General features: G+C 42.4%; 1 protein-coding gene across 1 annotated transcript in view; it reads right to left on the minus strand.

Moving 5' to 3' along the window:
• The window catches only part of PID1 (phosphotyrosine interaction domain containing 1), a 222,584-nt gene that overhangs the window by 130,324 nt on the left and 69,116 nt on the right, over nucleotides 1-23,144 (minus strand). The gene's annotated exons all lie outside the window — the stretch shown is intronic.

Below are 23,144 nucleotides of genomic sequence, written 5' to 3' on the forward strand. Positions count from 1 at the left end.
AGAAACCAATAATAAAGATTGGAGGAGAAAATCAATCAATAAAGTAAAACACAGAAAATCAATAATCAGTACAATAGCCTATCTGCAAGTTCACTCACTCTTCCTTTGCATCTGCTGAGTCTACTGATGAGCTCATTAAAGGTCTTCATCTCTGTTCACTCTGTTGTTGTTTTCCTTCTTATTCTTGTTTTCCTTAGCACTTTTGTGTGATTCTTTCTTTGCTGAAATTCCCCATATGTTCATGCTTATTCTCCACTTTTTTCACTGGAGCCTTTAAATATTTATCAGTTATTTTAAATTCCCTATCGGAGTCATCTCTGGACCTGGTTCTGTTCATGGCTTTGTCTCCTCCCTATGGATCATTTTCCTCCTGGCTCTTTGTGCCTCTCCTATTTTCCTATTGGATTCTGGACATCGTGTGCAGTAGAGACTGAGGAAAATAGCACTTAAACCTGAAATTGACCACATCCTTTCTGCTCGGGCATCAGTGTGGTGCACCAAGTCAATGTCGTCTGGAACTGGTCTGGCTTGGGTTTTATTGCTGCACCACAGATTTGGATTCCTCTAGATTGACCTTGTCTTTAGGGTGGGGTCTACTTCGCTAGGAGGTGTGTCTCTACGTTCCTCCTCCATCTTGCGGACCTGGGACTCACAGCGTCTCCCTCCCCATGCTTCCCCTGCCCCCATAGGTTAGCTGCAGTTGCTTGATACTAGGTGCTTTCTAGCCTGAGAGTGTGTTGGGGGGAGGGCAAGGAAGGGTTCTTCCCTCTTGTTCCACTTCAGCCTTACGAAGGTCCTGTGTCCTATGGTCTTGGAAGTCAGGCTTTCTCAGTGACCTCATCTTTGTCCCCACTGCTCAGAGACCTCTATTTGTCTGGATCCAGGGTGGTTCCCTGCCTTTCCTCCGGATGCAGAGGACTTTTTTCTTTTCCTCTCCACATGTTACAATGGGTCTTCACCTAAGCCTTCAGAGCACAGGATGTTTCACCCTTTCCCACATGAGCAGTCTTGTGTTCCTTAGAAGAGTCGGGGTGCATGGCCTTGACCATGGCAGCCACACCCCTCCTCCAGGCCTGGACCATCAAAGGAGGCTTGCTCTGGCCTCCAGTCTGTCTGTCAGTAGATCTCCTGAATCCCAGTGGTGCTCTGTTAAGAAAGGCCTATGAGTTAATGGGAATTCCCCTTGGGTCAAGAGGAACCATGGGCTCTTCATGCCAGTACTAGCCAACAACTGACCTTTAAAAATTAGTTAAGAATGTTAGCTGAATTTTTCTTACCCTCTTGCCTTGCAGGCCATCCTCCACCATTCCCCACTATAAGTGAGCCATAATTCATGTGGTGTCTTTTTCTTTTTGGAGGCCTTGTTTTGTATATATATCAGGCCAATTGGATGTACTCTGACCCCGGCTCTTTGATGGGTTCAAGAGAAGGTTTGATTTTGTAAATTAGCTGGCTTTTTCCCATTAATAGGATGGAGAGTGATGTTCTTCTTACTGTCTTCATTGTAGGCAGAAGCCAGAGTCAAATTTATATTTTTAATCAACCAAAACTAAGTGCACTGAAGAATGCTTTGTATTTGGAGAGATACACATAAAATGTTATGAAATACATATTAGCATTATCCTTAAGTTCCAAAGGTCCTTTTACCCCAACCCTGTTTCTTTCCAGCTCAGATATTTATGTGTCCATGGATGCTGACTACTATCTGGTTGTGGTCAGCTTCCTCCCTCCCTTCTCAGACACCTCCTCTTCTATTTTGGCCTTATGCTCGCTCACAAACAAATGTGGGCACATGAATCCTGAAACTCTCTGTAGGAGGAATTACGACCCAGAAATGCAGAATATTAAGAACAGGAGCAACCTTCCAGATGACCTAGACCAACTCCCTCATTTCACAGATGAAAAACTGAAGCCTAGAAAAGTGAAGTCACTTGTCCAACATCCCCCTGAGCTACAGACAAGCCCAGAAGCCCAGCCCTGTAACGACTGGACTGGTTCAGTCCCAGACCAGCATGCTAACCCAGATCACTTCTGCACCCATCTAGAGCTGATAAGGGTGCTGCTGCATCATCTTTTAAAACTGCATAAAAGGGGCACCTGGATGGCTCAGTCGGTTAAGCATCTGCCTTTGACTCAGGTCATGATCCCTGGGTCCTGGGATCAAGCCCTGCATCGGGCTCCCTGCTCAGTGGGGAGTCTGCTTGTCTCTCTCCCTCTGCCCCTGCTGCACCCCTGCTCATGCTCTCTCGCTTGCTCTCTCCCTCTCTCTCAAATAAATAAATAAAATTTTTAAAAATAAATAAAAGTGCATAATAGACTTCATTTTGTAATCAATAATATAAGGCATAGGATGAAATGAAAGGTTTTAGAATCAGAAAATCCTAGGTTCAGTTATGAGTCTAAATATCTGACTCATCCTACAATAGGACCAGTAATTGATATAAATGTGTGTGCATGTGAGAGAGAGAGAGAGAGATGGGTCCACACCTCTCATCAAGTGCCAAAGGCACTTGACAAGGATTATCTCTTTTACCTTCCAATAACATTCTGAATAAAGCAGGGCAGATTCACTCTAAGGCACTCCGATGTCAAGGCCCTGAGTCTTTAACATATCCTGCAGTATTTACCCCGACAATGTATATTAACTACCTGGAGGAGTAACTGGTACATGTACACACACACACACACACACACACACACACACATACACACACATACACACACAAATCATCTTTATTCTCTCCCTTCCTATTTTCTGCCATTTAAATTTAGACAACCACTTTAAAATATCTGGAAGCATAGTGGCGCCTGGGTGGCTCAGCCAGTTAAATGTCCAACTCTTGATTTCTGCTCGGGTCATGATCTCAGGGTCATGGGATCAAGCCCCATGTCGGGCTCTGCACTGACCTTGGAGTCTGCTTGAGATTCTCTTTCCCCCTGCCCCTCCCCCATCTGCTCACGTGCATGCGTGGGCTCTCTCTTTCTCTCTAAAAAAAAACAAAAAACACTGGGGCGCCTGCGTGGCTCAGTTGGTTAAGCGACTGCCTTCGGCTCAGGTCATGATCCCGGGGTCCTGGGATCGAGCCCCGCATCGTGTTCTCTGCTCAGCGGTAAGCCTGCTTCTCCCTCTCCCACTCCCCCTGCTTGTGTTCCCTCTCTCGCTGTGTGTCTCTCTCACTCTCTCTCTGTCAATTAAATAAATAAATAAAATCTTAAAAAAAACAAAAACAAAAAACAAAAAAAGCCTCTGGAAGCACATATACAAAAGCAGGAACAGTACCGCTTCCAGGTTGTTGAACTGCACGTAATTTTTTCCTTTTTCCCTTTGCTCTCTTTCCTTTTGCTAATTTATATTTTCTATCGTGCCAAAAGCCAACTGCTACTAATTTTCTGTAAATGTTAATGTCAGCTATTTGCAATTATCTAGTGGCTGAGGCCCAGATCAGGTGGACGCCTAAGCACGTCCTTCTTTGATGCACACATTCGCATGAGTGAAACCCAAGGCAGCCTTTAAAACCCAGACCAAAGCAAGTGCACAGCAAGAAACACCCCAAGTATTTGTCTTCCTCCAAAGCAATAAATGAGGGCACAGAGCAGAGAATAAAAGCAAAACAGCATAAACACGCTTTTAAAATACTGAAGTCAGACAAAACAAGGTAAGATTTGGAAACCAAACCAAATGTTATGAGTTTGAGATTCCAAAGGCTGCTTCTCCTATTTCCCCAAGGGGCTTCATTCAGTCCCCGAGTACAGCCTCAGGGACACCTTTATGTTCCATTTGGAAATGCCTGCTTTATGGTGTCAGTGAATCCTCTGCTCATGAGGACATAGCACATACATGTTATGAACACACATATATTTCCATCCACGCTCATTTGGTTTCATTTTCACTTCATTTTCAGTAGGCAAAATTCCTCTGCAGGACTATATTTTGGTGGATACACGACTGAACATTATCTTGGCAGGTTGGAAAGAAACTAAAAATAATTTTGTCCCCAGGCTTCAGATGGTCTGGAAGGTACCATGCCAGAGACTGGGCAAGCCAGAGTTTGCTTTTGATCAGGGCTCAGTGGAGAGCACTAGGCTGTAGTCATCCACAGAGGACGGAGAATTCATTTACTATACATGATACCGGCAGAAGAGGTTTTTTTTTAAAAAAGAGTAAAAAGTTGTCCATATCAAGGAAGACAGCTCTTATATTCTGGTGGCATTCCTCTCAGTTATGATCACATCTATAAAGGCTTTCCTGAAGCTCCCTACCTGCCAGTCCAGGTAAAACTAACCTTTCTGCCTGAACCGGGCCGTGGACAATAATCAGGATTTTCATGCCACCTGTCACACGTGAATGTACTGCTTCCCTACTGTCTCTTTGTATCCCTTGTCCCTAGCTAAGCACTTGACACAGAGGAGCTACTAGATAAATGCTTAATGCAGAAACAAATAATTCAGTGAAGAAAAACATTATTGGAATTAAAAAACCATGCCTTCAAACTAAACACATGCCTGAGTCACACTGTTCACGTCTCAGCTGATTCCCTTCCATTCCTTGATTCCATACTACCTCCCGCTACCCTCAGCCAGACTACTCCTCTCTGAAAATCACCTTGTCAATGAGCTCTGGTCCAGGTCCACAACCAGACAAACATCCCACCTCCCTGGCAGGAAGCCAGCAAATCTCAGCTACAAGAACCATGACTAATGGCCTCACGTGGGTCCCCTGAAATCAGGCAAATCCATTAAGTTTCCTTGGAAAGGAAGGGATCTGTACCTGCAGCCCCATAAGAAGCAACATGTAAAAGAGATAGGCCATCTCCTAGGCCCGTCCCACCACACTCCAACAGCAGGAAAGGCTCATTCCCATCCAATCCTGGTATAGACTTCAATGAGGAAAATGATCCCCTTTTGAGGTACCGCCAAAAGGTCCAAACATCTGAAGAAAAGCCTTTGTCCTCCAAATGGCTTAGGGATGGAATGTGGACCCCACAAGCAAATGTCAACTATTAATCAGTGCACCATACATAAGAAGGCAAGCAACGAGGAAGAAGAAAGAGAGGAAGGGGACAACCATTTGGAAAAGTCTTTGTCAAAAAAAGAGAAAAGAAGAAGAAAAGAAAGAGTACTACTTTCCTAGGGCTGCCATAACAAAGTACCAAAAACTGGTGGCTTGAAACAACAGAAATTTATTGTCTAATAGTTCTGGAGGCTAGAAGTCCAAAATCAAGACTTCAGCAGGGCCACACGCTCTTTGACAGCTCTTGGGTAAAGTCCTTCCTTGCCTTCTCTAGCTTCTCGTCCTGCTGGCATCCTCGGCATTCCTTGGCTTGTAGATACATCCCTTGTAGATGCACATGGATACCTTGTCTCTGTCTTCACATCATCTTCCTTCTGCGTGTGTCTGCTTCCAAGTCCAAATTTCTAAGGACACCGTATTAGATTAGGTCCCACACTAAGGACCTCATTTTAACTTGGTTACCTCTGCAAACACCCTATTTCTAAGTAAGGTCACATTCTGAGGGACTGAGGCTCAGGACTTCAACATATCTTTTTTTGGGGGGGGAGGGGGAGGGGCACACCATTCAGCCCATGACAGAAAGGGAAGATACACACCATGTAGATTCTCCAAGATCACAAGCTCATCCAAGCACAGCTATTTCACTGGCCAGTCAAGATTATTTGTTTTCACTGTACCTGAACCCAAGATGTTAAATTCCTCAGGAAAAGACACCCAAGTAAGTGGGTGGGACCTGGCCTGAGCCTCTCCGAGTTCAGTGGAGCTGAATCTGACCCTCAACTGCTCAGTCACAAAATACCAGTGGTTCAATAAGCAGCCCAGGCCACCCCAGGAACAGATCTACCTTGTAGCTAGTCTGTTTTCTAAGAGTTCTTGAAGGCAAATTGCACCTGACACTTGTCAGCTTTCATTACCAGCTTGTGTCTTACCTGCTCTGACCTCCTTTGAATTGGGACACAATAAAGAACATACCTCTTAAATCCTAGTGCTGGTTTATTCAGCCATTTATTCATTAATCCTCTTCTTTACGGAGTCAGGGACTCTGCTGAGTACATAGTATTGAAGAAGACAGGCATGTTTCCTGTCTTCATGGGGCTGAACTTCAACCAGGGAAACTGACAATGAGAAAGTCGGAGTTCCCCACTTCAAACAAAAACCTTTCATCACTTTTCCTCTGATTAGTTTAGTGCTTCAGTGCTAAGGAAGCCTCCAGCTTATAACTGTTGGTGCTCTGCCCTCAGCCCGCAGGCTTTCCCACTTCGGACTTCCACCACCAGTGCCTGCTTCTCTCTGCCTGGGGCTTTTTCCAAAGCCCCAGAAGCCAAGTGCAGCCCATGAACAACCCTGGGAGTCCTCAATCAATGAATGGCGGAGAGTGAGAGTATAAATACCCCAGCTCCCCAGCCCTATAAATGGTCTAACTTGGAGCTGTGATGCTTTTTTGTTTGGGTTTAGTTTTGGTTTTGGCTTTTGACATTTCTGAGAATTTCCCCCACAGGACTGAGCACTGGTCACACATGGTAGCTGGCTTGATCGCATTCCCTTCATGGGCTTCCTCTCCTTCCCTGTCCCACTTCCCTGCACCCCACCAGTCTTTCCTTCACTTTCCAAAAGGCTACTTGGCACTTAAATCCTTACCTCAGGGTCTTATTTCTGGAAGAACCCAAATCAAGATAAAACCTAATTCCCCTTCGTCCATTTGAACTCAACTCACTAAATATGGATTATAGGCAGACTGTAGGTACATGATACTATGGATCTAGGAAGCTCTCGGTCAAGTAAGAGAGAAAATGGCATCATACAACCAGCTTAAACACACAGCAGACTTATAAATAAAATGTCTATAAGTGTACAAAAAGGGAACAATTAACTTTGCTGGGATTGGATTGGGATAGGCTTTATGGAGGAGAAGATAACACATCTGGGCTAGAAGTAAAGCAGTGTTTCTCAAAGTTTTTTACATTATCTGTCCCCTAAGGAGGCTTCTTAGACTTTTTTTTTTCCTAATTGCCTCCCTCACCCCCATGAAATTTTAAATAGCACAGATGTATTGTATATGTTTATGTTCTGTGGTATAGATAGTCCCACTGTAATATCCAAGATCCTCCCCCCTTCAAAAACCAATTTTTGCCCCCCTCTGAAAATACATAAAAAAACATCGTGGATGTGAGGAGACAGTACAGGTAAAGAAGGACCCTGAGAGATGTCAAAAGATGCAGAGGCAAAGATAAGTGGTCTAATTTGGTCTGTGGTAGACTGAAGATGGCTGCAAATTCTTTGACACCCCTCACCTCAAGAGGAGGGGTCTATGTCCCCACTAGTCAATTTTTAGGAGGTTGGCAGCTTCCAGTTGCTGTTCTTGCAGCAGTGAACCCCGGAATCCAGCCGCTACGCTGTGAGGAAGCTCAAATAGCCCCAAGGAGAGGTGCTTATGGAGACCAGGACAACCCTCCTCAGCTCCCAGCTGACACCCAGCACCAGCTTGCCCGCCATACAAATAAGCCATCTTGAAGTGCCTCTTTATCCCCATGAACTACTTCAGCTGACCCCCCCGCCCTGCACCAGAGTCCTATCCAAATTGCAGATTTGTTAGCAAAACAGGTGACTGCTACTGTTTTATACAGCTAACGTTCGAGGTGATTTGTTACACAGCAGTAACCAGAACACCCTGCTTATAGACACTATTTAAAGCTACCAAAATCTCACAGCAAAGCCTTTACAAATTCAACCCACCACAGTCTTAGCCAGGCTTTCTTCACTGCTCACTGTGTTGCATAATAAGAAATGCAAGCAAACAATGGATAAACAAAGAGCTCTTGAGTGAGTGATTCATTATTGATTCATTCATGGTGATTCATTATGGTCCCAGGCCATACTTTCCTTGTCAAATGTAACTTTTTATTATTTCAAGCTGTTCTGGTTTATCAGTCAATTTGGTTGTCAGTAAAAACTATTAGGGTCTCTGTGAACAACAACATTACTATATTTCCCAACAGCAAGGAGACACTTAATATTTTGAAATACTAAAAAAAAAAAAAAAAAAAAAAAAAAAAAGCCAGCCCTAAAAGAGTAGTTTAGGACAGAATCAAGTGAAAAGTATTTTCAAATGCACATGGCAGGCAAACTGTTCCCACTCCCATCCTGCAGGATAATATACTGAAGGACAAGGGAGGGGAGTAAGTAAGTGATTCTAATATAATCCCACGCCCATGCCACGCCCATCCCTCTCTGAGGACCACTGGTCTTAAACAAATTTTCTTTTGATTTAAAACAAGTAAGACCATTTCTTTCTCTTTTTTTTTTAAGATTTTATTTATTTGTCAGAGACAGAGATCGAGAGAGAGCACAAGCAGGGCGAGCGGCAGGCAGAGGGAGAAGCAGGCTCCCTGCTGAGCAGGGAACCCGATGTGGGACTCAATCCCAGGACCCTGGGATCATGACCTGAACTGAAGGCAGATGCTTAACTGACTGAACCACACAAGGGCCCTAGTAAGACCATTTCTTATCATTGCCTCCACTCACCACCTTCAGTCAATTATCGACCTAAACATAAGCCACTCATATTATGGTTCAGAGTTACTTGAAAAGATATTTTTACAGCATGAACATGAATAATCATGGTATTACAACTGCATGATACATGTGACACACATTTCATTCATTTCCTCTCTCAGGAAACAGATCCAGATGGACTTTGCTATATCTGCTGCCACAAAGGTAAGTTTGGGGAGCTAGGTGCAATTTCTCCCGTAGAATCTTCTACTGATGCCAAACTGGACTTTTGGAGGGGGAAGGGGAATTCTGCGATTGCTGAAGATGGATTTCACTATCCCCATGCCTGCCGCCTCCTATTATCGGCCTCAAGTACAACCCAGGCTCCCTGTGCTTATTCCAAAAAGTGACATCTTTCAAAGCTACAAATTCAAAACAGGTGCATATTTCGCGTGTAAATTTAGAACAACTTTATATTTCCTTCGTTGCATTCAACATGCTCATAAAATCTGAATTTTTGCAGTTTCAGCCAAAGTTCCCACAACCCTTTTTTTCTTAAAGACAATTAGCAAATTAAATTACAAACAAGAAGGATAAAGAAACTTGACTCTCCACCAGCAAGTGGGCTTGGTAAACAACCTCAGGTCCACGTCCAAGTGTACGTTAATTGGTTCCATTTGGCTCAGAGCTTCCCTGCCTTGCCTCAACTGACAGTCACACAGCCAGCAGACTTTGCCCGGGGGGGCATATGATTTTTAGTTCCTGGATTCAGCATGCATCCCCAACAGAGCTTGTGCTATATGTTGTTTCTATTAGGTAACTAGGCCCCGAATCTCAAAAGCCTGTATCCCAGCAAGTTTCAAAAACTCGAGTCGACACGGAGAGTGCTAATGATACTTAATAATACAAGGTCTTTTCCTGTAACAGATCAGCCATGCCGAAGTTCAACGGTGCTTGATGGACGTCATCTTCTGTGCCATCGGTTGCCATTGATGTTTTTTCAACCCTATCATGTAAAAGGGAAGATGCATGAATTTGGGAGTTCGCTTAACCTCCCCAAGCTGGAGTTTGCTCACCTGGGATGCAGACAGAGTGCCTGTGCTTCACAGGACAGCATGAGGACTAACTGGGTCAAACAGGCAGAGCGGCTAACATCAGGGGTCCTGACACGGGCTAAAGCTGCGGACGTCAGCCCTTAGCATAAAGCAGATCATTGCTCCACAGTTAATGACATTCAACACTAGGATTGTTCTTTTCCTCCTTCAGTTTTTGTTTTGTTGTGTTGTGTTTTTATTTTCTGCTTTCCTCACTCTCTTAATCCTTCCTTACTATACTATATTTCAACATTTATTCTTTTCAATGCTCTGAAACACCAAGTGACCTATTTCCACTAGTGACCTATTCATTGATGGGTGAATTCCAAAGACTGCTATTTTTGACTTCTGATAAGGAAAGGATTCACGTGAAAAGATACTAAAATGCCCAAGTCAAAATGCCCAAAACTGGGCTACTTGTCTTCTCCAGGGCCCCTCCCCAGGAACTGTCTCCTCTCTCCAGCAGGCTCATCTCAGCCCCAGCATCAATGCAGAGGTCAAAGTCAGAGACCAGGGCTGGGTTTCTACTTCTCCCTCTTTCTTAAACTGCATATCCACTGAATCAAAGTATGTAGCTAATTCTCTTTATCAAATCCCTCCACTACTATGCTTTTATATTATCAGAAGCTAAAGGAAAGAGATAGAACTTCTCCTACTTGAGGTGATCGTGAATCTATCTACGCTGTGATCCAAACCCCCCCCCCCCCCCCGGGGGGTTCTTCCTCCTCAGGACAGTGACCACAGCAGAACCACAACATCACAGAGGGGAAGCCAGTCCATGGCTGAGCATGATGGGCCACCTCTTGAGTCTGGCAGTCATTAGTCCTTGGTACCCCAAACCCATCAGCTGATGATCTCAAGGTATCTTGATTCAATAGTGGTTATTAAAGGTTTTGGTTTATTTTCTTCTATCAGTTTTCTTAAAGAAAAAAAATGTAGGTAATGATTTTTTTCATTGCTGTTGTTCTATATTATCCTTAATTTTTATTGTATAACCATCTTTCTCAGCTACTCAAGCCCTAAGCTGCATGGTTCATTATCTATAATTGGCCATGATAAAAACATTCTGTTCATTTATTGTGTATATTTATTAATTATATTCAATTAAATGTATTTTATTATTTACAAAGGCATTGTGACTTGCCCAAACTGAAATTAATTTTTACCAGTTCCACTTCAAATATATAGAGCCACACTATGTGCTTGAGATGATACATATCTAAACATTGAGAGGGAAGGATCTTCTGATGCTCTGAGGGAATCAAAAAAAGATGTGAAAGAGAGGCCACGTCTGTGCACTAGGCTGGAGTTGGGAAAGGCCGAGATGGCAGGCACATGCACAGACCATGTAAAGAGTCACACCAGCTCAGGGTGGGCCTCAACTTGACTTTATAGAGACTAAGACACTCCCCCCCCCCCCCCACGCTAGGCCCCCTCTGTAAAGGTCAGAAGTGAAAACTCTGTCTAAAGAAATTGCACATAATCCCTTTAACTGCTGGCTCATTTGCACACTCTTTCCTCTGGTTTGCACGTGTTTGGAAGGAGAGGGTGAAAATTCATCCACCTTGGTCCCAGGACCTTTAGCAACTCTTGCTGCCCCTGAACTCAAGGCCGCCTCTCCCTAGCCTAAGGCGGGTGCCCCACCCTATCCACTCAGGGAAGGTTTGCAAATCCTGGGTTTCCCACAAACCCAGGAGAAAGGGAGGGGAACTGGCCAGAGACTGGCTGGTCCATGAAAACCAGGCTACAGATGGGGGACCCTCATGGCTCCTGTCAGCCCCCACTGGCCCTTCAGAAATGGAGCTAATTCACTTCCATCTCTTCTAAGACATTAGCACGAGTCTGCACTCCTCAAGCTGCTACTCTTATGTCCCACAAAGAAAATGCTTCTCATTCAGAGCTAGGAAGCCAAACTGTTAAAATGGGGTGATGAATAGGAAACACCAAAGAGAGAGAAGCTGGGGGAGACAAACAACGCAAAAGGAAGTGTTAAGTAAAAAACACCCTTAAATTTTGACAGCATTTATACACAGGTGATGGCATCCCTTTTTTAAAAAAATGAACCATTCTCATTACCAACCTATTGGAAATTGTATTTTCCCTTTAATGCAACATTAGTATAAAACCCAATCATGCAAGATTCCCAGATTAAAAAAAAAAAATCTCTCCTAAAAGCAAAGGTCACTAGATAAAAAGCAAATGCCAGATTTTATCTGGCTGCATGAGAACACAGTCTGCTGAGCTGATTTAAGCAAAGGCAGCTGTGTGTAGGTCATTTGTTTGTCCTGGACTTAGCCGTGGAAGGAGCTGCTCAAAGGCACAAAAGAGGCTGGACCCTTCTTGACCAAAAGGACCTCTGCTCAGAACCAGCTCCATCTGTCTGGACTCATCCCTCTTCTTCTCGACAGAGCCCCTCACAAGACACGCCTGCCCCCACCCACACACACACCCAGCACAAGCCCAAATCTGTACCAAACACTAGTGCCAGGTCCAAAGGACTGGATAAATCTCCTGTAGTTCTAATAAATGCCAATAATTCCATCTATATGCACTTTGTAGACGTGTTCCAAATCTGAAGTCTCTCCTTGTTTTTTAAATCTCTGCTTTATCAACGTTTGTGAAAAGTTCAAATGACCTAATTTTATCTAGTACCATGAAATTGTGATTGACATTTAGAATAATACACCTTAGGCAATGCATAGAACAGAGGTGCCCCTTGACTCATCTGAGATTAAATTACGTTCAATAAAATATCGAGTGTTGCAAATACTGTCATTGATTGGAAATGAGTAATCCATCCAATGTACATAATCTGTATGCATAGAAAAGGCATGAGATAAAGAATTAATGATTAATAACTAGCGCTAATATTATGCCTGCCGTGTGACAGAATGAAGTTCTGGGGGGCGAGGGCGGGGGAGAGTCTCCAAAATGTCAATGTAAGCGAAAAGATTTCAACTTTTAGCACTAGTTCTCGAAGTGTGGCCTCCAGACTTGCAGCATCCACGTCACCTGGGAACTCATTGGAAGTGCAGGTTCTCAGGCTCTCCCACCCCCAGATCTGTTGAATCAGAAACTCTGGGGATGGGACTGGGTCATCTGCCTTCTTGTAGGCCCTCCAGGTGATTCTGATTCACGCTAACATTTGAGAGTCACGAGACGAAAGGGAAGCCTGATACACAAGGAAGCCTCTGATCAGGGCCTGAAGGTCCCATGAGAGAACTGGATGTTAATAGGACAAGGCCAAGAACAAGAAGAGGCATAACCCAGTAGAAAGAAGCAAACCTTCTTGGGAAGGTATTTGGGAACCAGCAGGTAGTCTAGTTTGGCCGAAATATGTGGTACAAAAAGATGAACACAGAAGATGATGCTGGAAAATACAGATAGAGGTCAGGTCAGAAAAAACAACACTGTATTCTGCAGGCCAGGAGAAGTCCATGAGAATTTGGCAGAAGAGACTGACAAGATCAAACTATCCATCAGTAAGTATCCTTGGGAATCAGATCCTCTACCACATTATAAATAATAAAAGATAACAAGAAGTCCCACTGATGCTTTATCCCCAAATATTCTTACAAGGAAAGCATCTCCACTGATAATCAAAGCATTCCAATTCATAATTATAATATCCTTAGCAACTTACTTCTACATTTATAAGTCATGAACCATTGAACTACATTCAAACAGCTCAGAAATGAAATTCTGCTTTATTTTCTCTTTGTAAACATTACCAGAGATGTCTCTCACTTAAGTGATGAAGACAAGAAATAGAGCAGGCACCACTGGTGTGAAGAGATTACTTCTTTGTTATGAAAATTAATAACCTTCTGAATTTGCCTAGGGCAAGGAAATTGAATGCCATAGTCAGAAGTAACACAAGAGGATCCCTAGAACAACAGCGGAGTGGTTTTAGGAAATTTATTTAAAATCTTTGCTTCTCAGAGGCCACTGTCCACGGCTCTATCTTAAACATCCAAGTCTCTGGGTACAATCTCTTATATTCTCAGCTCACTCCTATTAATACCTGGGACTCCCACCATCTTCAACCAGACAGGGACCTCAACCCATTCAACCACCACCTGTTTCCCATGACCCACCCCTCTCCTATCCTCAGCCTTCCTTACCCAGATCCATATCTAAGGTCAATCCTCATAACAACTTCCTTTCGTTCACCTATAATGCCCACCTCATCAAACTCCTTTGGAAAACCAGCCCTGGCAAAACCAACCGTCTGCTCAAATCAAGGCTGCATGCACAGAGGTGCATATGGCTGGAAAAACCCACCAGACCAAGCCGGCTGGTCTCATATGAAGTTCATGACCATAAACCCCAAGCAGACACATCAGGCTGCTCAGCATCCTCTCTGTACTTCGTTAATTATTTACTCTCACACAGTCTCACTTGACTATTTTACACCTTCTCTTCCCCATCCTCATTCTCAGCTGCGGGTCTTGCTTCCTGTTATGGGCTAAATTGTGTCCTCCCCTGCCCCCAAAAAGATGTTTGAAGTCATCACCTCTGGAACCTGTGGATATGATCTAATTTGGAAATAGGGTGTTTGCAGATGTAAGTAGGAAAAAGTAAGGTTACACTGGATTAGGGTGGGTCCTAACCCAATGACTGGTGTCCTTCTAAGAGGGGAATTCAGACACAGATACACAGGAGAATAGGCCATGTGACAACAGAGGCAGTGCTTGGAGTGATACATCTATAAGCCAAGAAATGCCAAGGATTGCCAGCAACCACCAGAAGCTAGGGAAGGAAGAAGCATGGAATAGATTCTCCCTCAGAACCACCAAAAAGAACAAAGCTTGCTGACACTTAGATTTCAGGCTTCTAGCCTCCAAAACGGTGAGGGAACAAATTATGGTTTTAAGCCACTTGTGGCTGTTAAGTTTATGTGTCAACTTGACTGGGCTGTGAGGTGCCCAGATATTTGGTCAAACATCATTCTGTGTGTTTCTGTGAGGGTGTTTCCAGATGTAGTTAACATTTAAACCCAGTAGACGAGTAAAGCAGATCATCCCCTCCAATGTGCGTGGGCCTTGACCAGTCAGTTGGAGACTTTAATAGAACAAAAAGATGGACCCTCCCTCAGGTAAGAGAGAATTCCTCCTGTCTGACTGTCTCAAGCTAGGACATTGATCTTTTCCTGGTCTTTGGACTCTAGCCCAAACATCAGCTCTTCTTGGGTCTTGAGCCTGCCTGCTTTCCGACTAGAACTTACACCATTGGCTTTCCTGGTTCTCAGACCTTCAGACTCAGACTGGAACTACACCATCAGCTCCCCTGGGCCTCTAGCTTGCAAACTGGTATCTTGGGACTTCTCAGCCTCCCTTAATTCATGAGCTGATTCCTTATAATAAATATACACTTACCACCGAGTTTGCGTACTTTGTTACAGCAGCCCTAGGAAACTAATACACTTCCAGTTTCTCTGAGGAAGTTGGTGCCCCACAAAAGAGAACCCCTCTAAGCATACACCCCTCAGCATTGTCCTGGGAGACCCTGTCTTGCCTCATGTTTCTCCAGACGCCACACCTGTGCCCCTAGGCGTCACTGATGGATCCACTTGCACACGGATCCCATCCTCTCCTGCCCACTGAGGGACATCATTCCAGCAATTCTCCACCCTCCCCGCTTTTATGTTCCCCTCTCTACAGGCTCATGTCCATAAGCGTGAGACATGCTATAATTTTCTTTGGCTAAAACAAAATCCTCTCTTGAGCCCACCCCCAACAGCCATTTTCCCATCTCTCTCATCTCTTCCATAGCAAAACCGAGTTTCCTAAGTTTGTTTGCCTTCTTGCCCAGTTCCACTCCGTTGCTCTCATCAGGCATTTGCCCCATCACGCCACTGAAGTGGCTCAAAAAAATATGTGCCGAATGGCAAACCAGTCCTGTACTTATGCCTCCTTATTCCTATTGGCTTTTAAAATCATAGTCACCTCATCGGTGATGACACATGCCACAGATTACATGTCACCAAACACACACGATCGCGGCCACACAACCATGTTACTGAGCGAAGTCATTCACTCTCTCCGGGTTTCTTCATCTTGAAAACAGAGATGTTAGGCATTGACCCTGAGCCCTTCCTGCTTTAACTTTCTGTTAAAAGCTTCCGTTCATTCCCTGGTGGTCGAAAAGGTCAACTAGTTTCCCCACCCAGGAGGAAGACAGCTGCGTGGCTTGGGGTGCGTCTACTGCTCTCCTGAAAGAGGAAGGGAGGGAAGAATTGGGGAGGAAAGAGAGGAGAGGAGGAAATGCAGGAAGGAGGGGAAGGGAGGCAGTGCCACTCAGAACACTGTTCGGCTAAAGAAATGTTGATTTTTACATGCTTATCCTACCACAAGAGATGATTGTATGAAATAATTGCTCCTTAAAGCTCCCTGGTCTTTCGTAAGCCTGCTTTTAAATATTTATGTGAAGTCTATTTTTCTTCTGTATGAGATTTCTCTCAATGACAGCTACTGGTAAGTGCTCCTCAGAACAAACAGGATCCTTCTGAGGTATATCTGAAAAAGCACAAGTCCCTCCTTACCTATTAATCCGCATCTCCTTTCCCTTATACGGGGCAGCCACATGTGGTTGTGTACGTTGGCACTTGCACAAGGTAACCTCAGCCAATGGCAGGTGGAGGTGATGAGGCCCCTCTTCTCCCCGCCCCTCCCCCCCAAGCTCTGCTCACCTAGCCCATGCCCATGGAGCTGCACTCAGCCCTCATTCAGAGCAGCGCCACCTGTGGACTATCTGGGGCCACACACAATGAGAACACATCATTGCACCCTGCAATTAACAGGTAAACCATGAGCTGCTGCTCCATGCCAGGCATGGTGCTTGGGACTAGCCACACAAAGAAAAAGAAGAAACTTCAAATAGTTACAGTTCACTGTTGATGCAACCGCATGGGATGGGGGCCAGTCAGGGGCAGAAAAGGCAGGGGAATAATGTTAACTGGGCTGAGCGCGACAAGTGTTTCCCAAAATGTAAGAGAGACCCTTGGGGTATAGGAGATGATTTTAGTACACAGAGAGAGCATTAGGTAGCATTCAATCACCTCAGGAGAAAGTCAGGTCCACTTCAATTCCCTTTCAAATCATATCAAAGTGACAGTCTCATTTGGTGCCAGTTTCCTAAACACCTTTCTTATATATAAATCTTCCTTGTTAGCCCAGAGTACTGGCTTCAAGCTGAGAGTCTTCAGAAAACAATAATATCTTGTCAATTATTTTTTCCTACTTTGTTTTGATCATTTCCTTCTATTCATGGCAGTGAGATGGGTTTCCCATGAAGGCAATGACATAAATACTCCTTTTTAAATAAATGTATTACCTAATAAGGTACATCGATTTAATGACACTGGGGAGTAAATACTTCAGTTAGCATTCAGGTATGTAAAAATGGCGGAGAACAGCACAAGGTACAGCATAACCAACAAAGTGCTGTTGGTTGTATTATGTGAATAGAGAGAGCTGAGCCACACTGGGCTACACCGCGGACTGCAGGGGGGCAGGTCCATGTCTGTCTGCCTGGGGGCCACCCTGGCATCGGGTACACTGCTAAATATCGAACAGACGTCACCAAGTACTGTTAAAATGAATTAAGAAAACAGAGAGGCCCACTCATTGACCAACCACAGGGGAGATGGGCAGGTGGAGACAGTATATGATCCTTGAGTTCCTATCTGTGGATTGTGTGGAGAGAGAACTTAGGGGCTTTTTTGCCTGTTGAGGGGCAGGAGAAAGAGAAAGTGAGAACCTGTTTCATCCACCCATCTGCAACTCAAAGTTGACTGTTGATGAAACTGCTTGGAACAGACAGTTTGCTTCCAAGCACTCTCGTTAATTTCCTAGGCATACTGGCTCTTCCTGTTTTGTTGTTTGTTTGGTTTGCTTTGGTTTCTGTTCTATCTTATTCAAGGATTAATTGTGAACTGGGTTCTTTCCAAGCCTCTACTTCCCAAGGTGGTCCACTGGAGCATGCATTCTCAATAGGGGCTGTATGGCCCCCACGGGGGCGAAAACACGTTTGGGGGGGGCTGAAAAAAGCCTTACTCTTCTTATATATGAAGCACAGCTATAACTACAATACATAAACCATTATATAGTATCATATAGTAAAATTCACTGGGGAGGGGTTATTAGGGAAAAACGTCTTAAAAGGCTCTTAGTGAAGCAATAACGAAAAAAAGATTTGGGCCCCAAAAATCTTTGTTGTGGGGTTGTCCTGGTGTGATTGGTTGTTTAGCAACCCTACCCAGTAGATAACAGTTGCATCTTCCAGTTGTCTCTAAACACTGCCAACTACCTGCTGGGAGGAGGGCAAAATTGTCCCCATTAACAACGACTGGGCTAGACAAAACTGTTCACAGGTATCAAGCGAAGGGAGCCAGCAGCTCAGCCACATGGCCCAGTGGTCTGGGAAGAGGGTGCTTCCAAGGACACAAACATAACTCGATCATGGGAACAGAAGGGGATTCTTATATAACCGGGTTCCTCTCCCAGGGCTCATGTGGCACAGTGCAGAACCCAGCTCCATCTATAAGGAAGTCCCACTAAACACATGAAATGAGACATCCACCAGTGCCTCAAAGAGATCTTCACCACGAGTAAATGTGAGTTCAGCAGCTAATTCGTGCCCTACAACTAAGACCTAAAAGGCTTAGGGGTATTTTTCAATCCACTCCGCAAATTCATTTATGAGCTTCTATTTAGACACTCTTAATACTTCACCCAAAATTAGTAAGTTCAGAGCGCCAGGGAATGCTATGCAATATGTGAATCAGCGCTCTTAAATTGCGTTTTTAAAGGAATTGGTAAGTCAAATGTAAGTAAAATAAATCTCGCCAACCAAAATGCAGGCTTATGAGAGATCGTGAGGCGTATCGTCAGAAATAGAGATTTAGAAGGATTCAGAATCCAGTTCTACCTTCTACGAGTCACGTAGCTTTAGAAAACCCAATTGGGGGCGCCTGGGTGGCTCAGTCGGTTAAGCGTCTGCCTTCGGCTCAGGTCATGATCCCGGAGTCCCGGGATTGAGTCCCGCATTGGGCTCCCGGCTCAGCGGGAAGCCTGCTTCTCCCTCTGACCCTATCCCCTCTCATGCTGTTTCTCTCTCTCTCTCTCTCAAATAAATAAAGAAAGAAAATCTTTAAAAAAAAAAAAAAGAAAAAGAAAACCCAATCGGTCTCAAAAATTTAAATGTTGGGTGCCTGGGTGGCTCAGATGGTTAAGCGTCTGCCTTCGGCTCAGGTCATGATCCCAGGGTCCTGGGATCGAGTCCCGCATCGGGCTCTCTGCTTCTTGGGAGCCTGCTTCTCCCTCTGCCTCTCTCTCTCTGTCTCTCATGAATAAGTAAATAAATAAAATCTTTAAAAAAAAATTTAAATGTTAAATGCTTTAAAATTTAAACCTGGAATAACATATGCGCTATGCTAATAGCAGAGTGCTAGCACCCAGGAGAATGCCTGACTATTCGAGGCACCCAAGGAATGTCAGTGGTTTTCCTGGTCTCCTCCCCTCCTTCCTTCCTCCCTTCCTTCCATGGGGATGAACACACACTATATAAATAAGACCACAGAGAGAAAGAAAAAATTATTAAAAGAAAATAGGGGATATTTAAAAAATACAAAAACATAGGGACAATTTATTTTTTTACTAATAATTAAGATGAAGAAATAGTTCTTTCTATGCACAAGACTTCACTAACTGCCCTTGGAGTACCTTTTCTACCCTCTCCGTCAAGATCCATCTCTATGGGCCGTGTGTCAGCTGCTTTAGTCTGTTTCTGTTTGGGAGGCATGCCTGAGACTTTCAAGGGTGACCTCCTTACAACACGCCCAAAGACCAAAAGAAGGACCTTTTGATGTTTCTGGCTCTTTCTCGTGTCCCAACATATCAAGAGCAGCAGAATCAAGCACCCTGAACACAATGCAGTCTCTTTATAAGACTGATTTTGTACTACTTTATAACTATGAAATTCATTTGGTTCAATAAAAAAGAAATTACTCTTGAACTATCATAAATACGAAACCGTAATTCACAAGCCACAATTTGAAGAATCTAAGAAACAGCATATGGAAGACTAGAGGTTAAAAGATGTATCTTATAGAGCATATATAAGCAGCTTCCTGATTTATCTAAGCCTATTTCCCCAACTGTAAACTGGTATTAATCATAATAACACCTATAATGTATAGGGTTGGTGTGGGGATTAAATTAGATAATGCATGGAAACATGGCAGGGATAGCTAGAAAGGCTGGGTTCAAGTTGGTTAGAACCCTTGCACATGGCTTCCCCAGGAGAGGCTCAGTGTAGTCAGACTCTTAGCTGGTGGCTCAGTGCTCTCAGAGAGCATGTTCTGAAAGGTCTGGGCAGAAGCTGTTGCTATTGCACTGCTCCTGACCCAGCATCAGGAGTCTCAGAAAGTTACTTCTGCCCTATCCTGTTGGTCAAGTCATAAAGCCAAGCCAGATTCAAGGGAAGTGGAATTAGACTCCATCTACCAAGGGGAGAAGTAGCAACAAATGTGCAGTCATTGTTAGTCTAACATACAGACCTCAAGCAAACACAAATGATACTATTCCTGCTTTTGTGGGTCAGGTCTCCGGAGAATTACAGAAAAGGGCTGCGTTTTGTTATTTGTCATGTCATCTGTGAATGCGTATGTGTGTGTGTGTGTGTGTGAAGAATTTAATTACCATGTAATAAACAGTATGCACTTAATAAAATTATATTGTAGCCTTATTGGAAAATGACCTTTCAGAGTCGCTTTTCCAGAAATAAAAACAAGTAGAATTAATGTCAAGTACAATTTGCTCCCAGCCAAATTAAACACTGGTTTCACAAAATGAAAAAGAAGCCATATGTTATTTTCAAAATGGCTTCCCAAGAGGGCAAGCAATATTGTGAAGAAGTATTGAAGTTGCGGAATGGAAAGACACTGTCAAAGAGGACTTATTACCTCCATGCATAACAAGAATAATCTCCAGTCCCTTGCCACTGAGGTAGGATCCAGAAAACCTAATGAAAATGCTAGGAGGGAATTAAATTTAATTTGTTGTTCTGGGCTTAGAGCAGACCCACAGCTATTCCAAGGGAATATTGAACCTTCTGAGTTTTCAAAAAATAATTTCAAAATGGCTATTTAATCTCGAGGTCAGAAGAGGAAAAAAATGACCCATACACACAAAAACTAAATAATTGGTTTAAAGCACTGAAAGACATAAGATTTATTACTAACTCAATCTTTATGAATTTAGGCATTTCTCTTACAAAAAGAAGTAACAACACAGAGCCTTTGAAAAATATCCTAGAACAAGAGAAAGAAAATGTCATTCTAAAAACTTAAATGAAGAAGCAAGTTTTCATATATTATTTATATAGGAATTTGAAGAAACTTTTAGAAAGCCATTTTTTGCAAGTTCAATAGCATATAAGATGACATTACCTCTAAGAAACAGAAGTTTTAAAAATTAAGGAGTGTGAATTGAAATAACAGCAGGATTACACTAAATACAAAGATATTTCCAAATCAAATTTAGGATTACAGGGTTTACATTTAATTCTTGGAATGTATACTTACTAAAATTTTGGTTCTTTAGTCACAGTCACATAATTACTAATTTGCTTTATTTTATAATGTATATAGAATATATATAATAGGATATTATATATATCCTACTATATATCTCTCAGTATATGTGAGTGTGAGTATATGAACACACAGGATAATGTAAAGGAGTAATATAGGGAAAAATACTGTTCAGTATTAGAATAAAAAAATGATTGGGTATACATGTATTATCAATATATACATATATACCTTGCATATATACATGTATATATTATACATATGTAGAGAGAAACGTACACGCTCAGCTCAGAATAACAATGCCAATTTCATTACTATAAAAAGATCAATAAAGCAAATTATTACTAAAAGCATTTTAAGATATCTTTGCAGACTTGTTTCTTTGGTTTTAGGTTAAATCTCACTAATAAATGACAGTCAGATGAATTCTTTTCTATGAGGTTAAATCACCAACTTGATACAGAGTTGCCTTCATTGTTTAAATACTGCCTTCAGTTTTTAAAGACTAAACATTTCATTTTGCTTTAATTTTATCTATAGTTATGTAAATTATTTGCAAAATTTTGCTATATTTATAAAATTCTAGTTTCTGTCCCCAGCCCCTCTACTCTGTCCCTCCTTCCTCTATAGCAATCCCCATTTTTAGTTCTTTAGTTTATCATGCTACATACTACTACATACACACACACACACACACACACACCCGTATTTCTCCTTTCCTTCCTTAAACAGTAAGATACTGTACACAACCTTTCCCACTTTGCTTTTTTTAAGCTTATCAATATGTCCTAGAGATAATTCTAAATTTCTTTTCATAACTGCATATTACTCAGAGCATGGGTGTCCCATAGTTTATTAAATTTGTCCCTTCCTTATGGATTTTGAGATATTCTCAGGCTTTTGCTAATTCAGTGTTGTAATGAATAGCCCCAGGATTATGTCCTTTTATATTTTCAGCCAGAGTATACAAAGTTTTGATAAAAACAATGAAGAATCAACCCAGGAGGCCATTTATATGGAATAGAAGTATTTAAAATATATTTCACCCACATTTCCTTCTTTTCTTACAAATGTACTGAAAGATAGGAACTGAGAAAAGTATCAAAACTAAGAATCCAAGGGCAGGAAAGGTATAATAATAGAAGGATTGACCACTAAAATAATTAAACACCAAGGTGAATCTAAAAAATTATTAATATATAAATATAATACTCTGAAGATAAAACTCAAAACTATCTCTTGAAAGTGAAGATGTATAATGCAAAAATAAGTCAACAATAATAGCCTGGGTATAAAACCCTTAGGTTATTATTTTCAAGGACTGGAAAGTAGAGGAGAAGAAAATAAAAGTTTGCTGAATTCCTTTTTGTACTTAGAGGAAGTAAAAACACAGTTTCATTGTTAACTTTGATAAGAAAATAAATATAGGTTAGGTTTTTCAAAAACATTCTTCAAAGATAACTAAAGAATCTATATCTTCAATGATAAAAAACTATCCTTTCCAAATTACTGGAGAAAACAAAATTAAACATAATTAAAATGTGCAGTATAAAGAAGCATGGAAAAAACAAAGCTCAAAATAAGATGATCAAAATGGTTACCAGTACATCAGCTGTAACAATAAATATAAATGGGTCAAATTATTTTGTTAAACTTTCTCAGATTGGGTTACATACAACTCAAATCAAACTGCTTATAAAACTACCTTCAGAGACAATGCAGAGCAGACTTCAAGTCAGAGAGACCTTGCTTAAAACCCCAGTTTCACCATTATTAATTATTTAATCCTGTGCAAGTTCTGTTTATGCTTTGGGTCTCACTTCCTTTAACCATATAATAGGATATCTACCTCCCAAAGTTTTTGTATGGATTATAAAAAATGTATATTATGTGCTTTGCCTAGGGCTGACATAAATCTTTTACTGAATTTTTACTATTAGAACATTATAGT

This window comes from Neomonachus schauinslandi, chromosome 3 (assembly GCF_002201575.2).
Source record: "Neomonachus schauinslandi chromosome 3, ASM220157v2, whole genome shotgun sequence".
Lineage (NCBI taxonomy): Eukaryota > Metazoa > Chordata > Mammalia > Carnivora > Phocidae > Neomonachus > Neomonachus schauinslandi.